Genomic DNA, 7,736 nt, shown 5'->3' with positions numbered 1-7,736 from the left:
CCGGCTGTGTTTGGACAAGCAAGTGATAAAGACTTACATAATTCATAAATTATTATAGTTTTATTCCATAAAAATGTCCGTGCCTTCATTTCACCAAAGATACTAATTTGTGTTCTAGTAACAGGAGTAATCTAAAAAGACTAAAGAAATAAAATATAGTTTTCATCAAAAAGATAAATTATAGTACATTTTAAATTTTAAAAATATTTTTCAAACAGGTAGTTTTCTAAAATGTTCAAAATTATTTACTGACATGAAGAGGCATTATGATTATAAAATAATTATAATTATACAATTATAAAATTATAATTAATATAACATTTAAAATCAAACCTGAATTTTATTAATTTTTAATTAAATGTTATAAACATTTTTTGAAACAATGAACACTAGTTTCAATTGTAATGTTCAAGGGCCATCTAGTTAGTAATGCAAAGTACTCCAGACACATTTTATCTAAATTTATATATACAAATTTAACAGTGATATGAATTGTTTAAACGTTTCATGGGCATCATTGTGGATATTGCATTAATTCACAAGAACCACTGGAACCAAGAGGTAATACAGGAAGAAAACCAAGAAAATGGTCCCTCGACCCCTAATCTGAGGGTGGGACAGAGGGACATCGCACACCTTCCCTGAATCACTCTTTCTAGTGGGTTACTTCTTATAAATGTGTCCATGTGCTGCTTGGTACCCATTTCAACAGCTTTTTTTGTTTTTCGGCTATGGGCTCAGATTCAGAACATTTAAGCCGGGAGAGATGTGAGAGATGCTCCAAGTCTAGCTCCATGCCTGTTCCTTTCTGGCCTGAACATTCTGAGTCTAGGCGGCCATTGCCCTCCCCTCCCCACCCTTACACCTCAGTGTAACACTACTTACCCCTAGGGACCAGCCCCCGCTTACTCCCAGCCTCCTCTCTCTCCTCTGCCCCTCATTCTCCTGCCCCCTGGAACATGCTTTTCCCTCACCTTTAGCTCTTACCTTTCCCAGCTTTCCTCCTCAGGGATGGGTGCCCCTCCCTTGGGCTCCCGTGTCTCTCTGGGCTTCCCTCAAGGACAAGCTCATGGAAGGCAGGGACCTGCTGCTTCACTCACAGCTCCATCTCAGAACAAGGCCTTGGCCAAGCCGACTGGAGCAGGGGTTGGGCCCCACTTCCTCCACAGCCTTTTCCTCTATGGTGATATCTCTGAATGACAAGTGGGGTCTTCCCAGAGGAGTCTGGGGAGCAGCTGGAGCCAGGTGGGCTGCACTTCGTGGTGCTCCCCTTCATGATCCAGAGAGCTGAGGCCAGAGGACCTGGTCCACAGGAAGCCTCTGAGTCCCTCCCTCCCAGATCTCCTCTTTCAGCCTCCCCGGACTTCTAACCCTCAGCTCCCCAAGCTCAGCACAGTTACACATGACAGTTGAGATTCAGGGACCCCGGGTCCAACCTGCCCAGCAAGGCCACTCTCCCTCCCCTTACTGTTCTTTGGCCAAAAACAAAATGTTCAAGCTGGTTCCTTGACCTTAGGGTGTGAGGTGAGGGGAACAGAAAGTAGGCACTGGAGTACACACACTTGGGTCAAACACCAGCCTCACCACCTACCAGTTTTCCTCATCTGTGAAATGGGAACAATTAGGGCTTTACTTCATAGTGTTGCTATGAGGATTAAGTGAGATAATGCTTCTTATAGAGGGTATAGCAAGTCCTCAATAAATGGGGTAATAATAATATGACATTATTACTATTATTATCACGAACTTGTATAAACTTGATCCTTATTATTCAGTCAGTCAGTCAACAGGTATGTAGTAGTGTCACTGAGCACAGGCTCCAAATACCCTAACGTAGCCTAGAGCAATGGAGACATCACAGACAGATTCTAATCTGCATCACTGAGGAACCCATTTGGTCACAAGTCAAAGAAAACCTGAAAACTGTGGCTTAAACATTTCAGGGCTTCTTCTCACATAACAAGGAATCTAGGCTTAAGCTGTCCAGAGCTGGTGCACTTGTTCATGATGTCTTCTACCATCATTAGATGTTGGGTTTCAACCTTATGGTGCCACAACAGCTGCCACACCTCCAGGCATCATGCTTAGGTTCCTGGCAAGAAAAACAAAAGTTGGATTCAAAAGGGCAGCCCAATCTGCCCCTTATTTAAACATATTATTTAAAAATCTCCTGAAACCTCACACAGTGATAAACCTCACTTCTGTGTATGCTTCACTGGTCATCCATAGACTCAGCGGAAGCTGGGAAATAGGGAGCATAATTAGTTCAGGCTAGGCCTGATACCTCCATGTGGATGGCAGACAATGTGATCCATACAAAACTGGAGTGTGGTTAGCAGGGAGGGATGGGTATTAGGTAGACAATCAGCAGTGTTTGCCAAAATCACCCCACGGAGGGGCTTAGAGTTCATCCTTTCTCGTTCGTATATCAGGGCATCAGGGTTTAGAGAGAGGAAGTGGCTTGCAAAGCAGGGGAGGACTGGAACCCAGGCCTTCTAAAGCCACAGGCAGAACTCTTTCTAACACCGCCCCCAAATGATATGAGTTCTTGATTGACAAGTCTGCTTTAGCGGACTCAGGAGCTGGGGACACCCAAGGCTCCAGCACCCAGAATCCTTCAGGAGGAAGGGAGACATTGGCCATATTGGGAGGCGAAGGGCCTTCACTACTGTCACGAACCCCCCGGGACAGAACCAGCTCCTCAGAGTGGCTAGCTGGCAGGCAGCACATTACCCTTGTCTCCCGTTCTCTTCTGCGCGAGACAGCCGTATAATCTGCCTGTCAGCTGCAGAGAGGGGCAGCCCCTCTCTTCCACCCCCTGCTGAAGCTGATGCTTGAAAGACAGGGTGGCAAGGCAGCCAGTGAGGGAGGGGGTTATGGGCACCAGCTGGTAGGCAGATGGACAAGTGAGAAAAGCAGTGGGACCAGGGGCAGAGCAAAGATGCCAGGTGCCACAGCACTGTCAGAATGGGTAAACTGAGGCAAGACTGAGGCTAGGCCCCTTCCCATGGATAGAGGGAGCTAATAGGTAGGACTTCTCTTGTTGATGGTTCCCTGGGCGAGATCTCTGGGACACCTAACCCAGGTAGAAGGCAGAGGGCAGGGGATGACTTAAGTTGGATCTTGAAGGAGGGGAAGGGATCTTGGAAGCCAAACAGGGAGGGAAAGGCATCCGAGGGAGGGGAACAGCACGAGCAAAGGCATAAGGACCTGCCAGCACGTCAGGGTCAATTCTGCTGTGACTTCCCGTGAGGGGCAGTGAGAGGCATGGGGTAAGAGCCGCTTAGGCAGTGCCTGCTGTGAGCAGGTCTTTTCACTCTTTATTTCATGAATCCCTCCAGCAATCAGAGTCCTCGTCCCATCCCCACTTTACAGGTGAAGGGGCGGAGGCTCCCAAGTCACACCGTGGCTTCCTGCAGCTGGAAGGGTGGGTGAGGAGCCAGTAGTGGAGCCTGGGTTTGGAAAACGGGGAAGCGTTGATGGTCTGAGCAAGAGGAGGGCAATATGGTCCTATCTGTGTTGAAAAGGATCCTTAGTTCTCTTCCTAAAGGGTCCCCCCACACACTCATACCCTTTATTTTCGTGTCTCCTGCTTTCATAGGGGCATGGAGTGGCGGTTAAGTGTGTGGGATCCAGTGGCACACCGCCTGCGTTCAGATCCTGCCCCTCTCACATACCAGCTGTGTGACCAAGGGCAAATTAGTCAACCTTTCTGTCCCTCGGTTTCCCAATGGACTTATCACAAGAGCACCTACTTCACAGTTTCGGTGTGGAGATTGAAAGACTTACATAAAAGGTTTTGTAACATAGCCAGAAAGGTAGCGAATACTCAGCTACTATGACCAGAGCACCATGTCTTGCGATGATATAAGTTTTTGTTCATTTGCTTCATGGGTCTTGTCTCCCCTGGCTACACGGTGGCCCCTGAAGCCTAGGACCGTGTCACTCGTTGTATTCATTTCCCAGGGCTGCCTTAACAACGTACCACACACTGGGCGCCTTCCAACAACAGAAACATGTTGTCTCACAGTTCTGGAGGCCAGAAGTCTAAAATCAAGGTGTCAGCAGAGCGCTACTCCCTCTGAAACGTGTAGGGGAGGATCCCCGCCCTTTCCTCCTTCTGAGCTTCTGGTGGTGGCCGGCTGTCCTTGCTGTTCCTGGACTCGTAGCTGCATCTCCATCCTTGCCTCTGTTGTCACATGGTGCTGTCGGCTCGTCTCTGTGTCTTTACATGGCCGTCTTCCCTCTTTGTATAAGGACACCAGTCATATTGGATTAGGGCCACCCTACTTTAGCGTGACATCGTCTTAACTTGATTACATCGGTTATGACCCTATTTCCAAATAAGGTCATATTCTGAAGTCCTGGGGATTTGACTTCCACATATCCCCTGGGTGGACAAGTTGAACCCCAAACACTCATCAAAGCATCCCCACCACCTGGTCCAAGAGAAACCTGTAGGATGGACAATAAAAATGAATAAATGAGGTCTTACGATTATGAGCCTCTAAGGGCAGGACTCGTGTCCCTGTCTGTGTTGCAGCGACCCAGGGCAAAGCCTGCTCCCCAGAAGGGCCTATAGGTGGGTTTTAATTTAGATGCATCTTGGGGAATTTGCCAGCCAGTTGGCTGACCAAACTATCCATGACGAGAGTCCTCTGGGACCAGAGCAGGTAGGGGTGGAGTTGGGCAGGGTTTGCGCCCCTCAGAGGGCCAGGCCTGACTGCTGAGCCCAAACAGGCTGACAGTATGCTCAGCGTTGCCGCCACTCGGCACAGATGGGGCAATCCTCAGAGAGACATCACAGGCAGCCAGGGGTGACTGATGTGTCAGTGTCACTGCTAATCTGGGGACCCAGGCTGCCTATGTGTCAGGCAGTGACTCGCAGTGGGGAGCAAAGGAGATCCTGGCTGTGGGGGCCTGATGCTGAGTCAGGGGACAGTGAGTTCCCCCTGCCTGGGTGAAGAGGGGAGGACAAACTGGTCTCTGCAGTCCCATGTCCTAGGTCCCCAGCCCAGATCCCCCTGGAGCCCTGGCCCCTGCCCCTTCCTGCTGTTTTCTACAAGGCTCCAGCATTGATGGCCAGCCTGGCTGAGCTAGGAGGCCTTGGAGGCAAGAAGGACCGAGGCAGCAGCTGTAAAGGTCAACAGCCCTTGGGACCAGGAACATCCATGATGCAAATGTGGAATTTACACTCCCAGTGCCCGCTGGCCAGCCAGCCTGCCTGCCTGTCTGTATGCTAGCCGGCAGCCTGGGCACTGTGGGCACAGCATATGTCCTGGGCCCTGCCCGGAACTGGGTGGCTCTGGGACCCCCGACTCTGCAGGCACCTCCCTAAGGAGGGTCCTGCGTGTGTGTGGGGGGGACCTCAGCAGGGGCTGGGCAGCACTCCTCTGGCAGGCTCAGCAAGGCCCCTCCCCAGCTTGTCCTGGTGGAACCAGGCCTTCAGACTAGGATTTCCGCCATCAGCTCTCCTGGCTCCATGGCTGAGAGATCCCAGGGGCCAGCCATGGGAAGAAGAAATGGACACCAAGCTGCCCTCTTTTTTGTTTATCTGGTTTCCTCCAGATGCTTTCCAGGGCCAAGTCCATCAATGATGCTTTACTGGTCACCCCAGGCCGAATCTTGGAGCCCTGCTGGGGGCCAGGGACTCTGCTTTCGTCCTCCTAACAACCCTGCCATTATCACCCGGCTGTCCCAGGAGAGGACACGGAGGTTCGGAGAAGAAAGTCACCTGACAAGATCACACACCCATAGAATGCTGGAGCCGGGACTCAAACCCGTGTCTCTGTCATCACCTGCATTGCAGGGAGGAGTGTAATCTTCATGCAGCCCCCACTCTTCCTGGCCACCTTCCCTCAAATTGCTTAGCCCAACAGCCCTGGACATATGCCGTCCACACCGTGTGTGTGTGTGTGTGTGTGTGTCCCATTCAGCTGTGCAGTATGAGGTACTGTGCAATGAGCACTGGGCCAGGAATCCAGGACCGGATCTTCGCCTGGCTTGCTGAGTGATCTTGAGACCTTCATCTAGCCTCTCAGAGCCTCAGACTTGTCAGTGACCCCCAGGGCATTGGGCAGGGATCTTTCTCGGTCAGCCCCCTGCCCACTCTCTCTGTCTGGAAACCCCAGGGCTGAGTTGACTGCCTCTCTTTGCTCTTCCAGCTCCCACCTGCCCCCAGAAACCAGTGCAGAACTTGACCCCTTGTGGGTGCTTGATACAGTTCCTCCTTGCCCAAGTGACAAAACTGCCATTCTAAGTCCCTGGGACACCGTCCACTGCCTCCTCAGAGGCTTCTAGAGTTCAATCTTCATTTGCAAACTCTGTCTCTGTCTCTGTCTCTCTGTCTCTCTGTCTCTGTCTCTCTCTCTCTCTCTCTCTCTCTCTCTCTCTCTCTCTCTCTCTCTCTCACACACACACACACACACACACACACACACACGCCCTGCCTGGGGAGCCCTTCCCCACTGTCCATCATGTCACATCATGTCACACTCGGCTACTGGACCATCAGAGTCTTTAATCCTATTGACATTTAGTTAACGAGTTTCTGCCGATGTTGACAGAACCTCCTGCCCCACCCATTACTGGACAGGCCTGGATCAGAGTTCAGAGTTGTTGAGCCATTTGGGGCCTAGGGGGAGGGGAGCAGGAGAAAAGGCCTTAGTAGGGAAGGCCTCGCAGCCTCCTGGTGGATGGTACAAAGGGGAACAGTACCTCCTGGCCCCTGGAGTCTCTCAGCCTGCTTTGGGATAGTGACCAGCCCTGGAAGAGCTGGCAGATGTGGGAGGTTTGCAGGAGGCCATGGGCTCAGTGAGGCCCAGTAATGGCAGAGGGATAGGCCCAGGGGCACGCAGTGATGTGCACACCTCCTCGACTCAGTGCCCTCCTTCCCCTACCTCTGGGCTCGCCAGGGGTGAATCCAGACACACTCACCAGCTGGTTGTTGGTCGTGACAGAGAGAGCTGGGGGCACAGACTCAGAGGGCCGCTGGGGCTCTGGGTTCCCTGGGGAGGGCAGGGGCAGCGCTCCGGAAAGGGAGAGGCCTGGGGGAGCAGCCTGCGGAAGTTGCTGCCAGGAAACGAACCCCTGTGAGTGCCAAGGGAGTTGGTGTTGACTCTGCTGTTGGAGGATGTCAACCTGCAGAGCATAGGACCAGTGGAGCCCACCTCCCACGGAGCCTTCGCCCTGGGAGGGCAGATGTGGGGCTCACTGCATCCTTTTGAGGGAGTCCCACCCCCAGGCAGGGCTGTGGGGGACCAAGTCTTCACCCATCACCCACTTCTGGGAGCAATATTCCTGGATGGGCAAAGAGCCCGGTGGGGTTGGGTTGGGCAGGGACGGGGTGGTCCCAGGCCTGGGGATGTTTAGCAGCACTTCACAGCCGAGCAGCTGAGAATGAAGAAGGAACGCGGGCACCAGGCAGACAATCCGGATTCAAATCTCCGCTCTGCCTCCTCAAAGTTGTGGGACCTTAAGAAAGTACCTAACCCCTCCGGACCTCAGTTTTCTCTTGTATAAAGTGCGACAACTACTATCTGCTTCTAGTGGTTCTTTGTGAGAAATGAGCATAATGTCACTTGTAACATAGGCCTTCCTGCTCAGTAAATAGCCAACAATATAATTGCTGTTTTAAAATTTCTAATCACACTGACATACCATCATTCAAATATCAGATTGGCAAAGCACACAGAGTTTGATAAAACACTATGCTGGCAAAACTGTGGCAGAACAGA

General features: G+C 51.5%; 1 long non-coding RNA gene across 2 annotated transcripts; it reads right to left on the bottom strand.

Annotated features, from left to right (window-relative positions):
- Positions 1-201: 201 nt before the first annotated feature.
- Positions 202-7,027, bottom strand: LOC141572275 (uncharacterized). 2 transcript variants are annotated; one of them, XR_012497600.2, is made up of 3 exons: positions 6,937-7,027; positions 3,790-4,455; positions 202-2,092 (listed from the first exon to the last, which is right to left on the bottom strand). It is a non-coding gene; the product is annotated as an uncharacterized LOC141572275 (long non-coding RNA). The 2 variants fall into 2 exon arrangements; XR_012497601.2 differs by having other exon boundaries at positions 203-2,092; positions 3,986-4,455.
- Between the last annotated feature and the right edge of the window lie 709 nt (positions 7,028-7,736).

Source organism: Rhinolophus sinicus, chromosome 14 (genome assembly GCF_057876585.1).
Source record: "Rhinolophus sinicus isolate RSI-liver-muscle chromosome 14, RSI-T2T, whole genome shotgun sequence".
Classification (NCBI taxonomy): domain Eukaryota; kingdom Metazoa; phylum Chordata; class Mammalia; order Chiroptera; family Rhinolophidae; genus Rhinolophus; species Rhinolophus sinicus.
The sequence above is the reverse complement of the archived record's forward strand: the minus strand, read 5'-3'. Positions and strand labels throughout refer to the sequence as shown.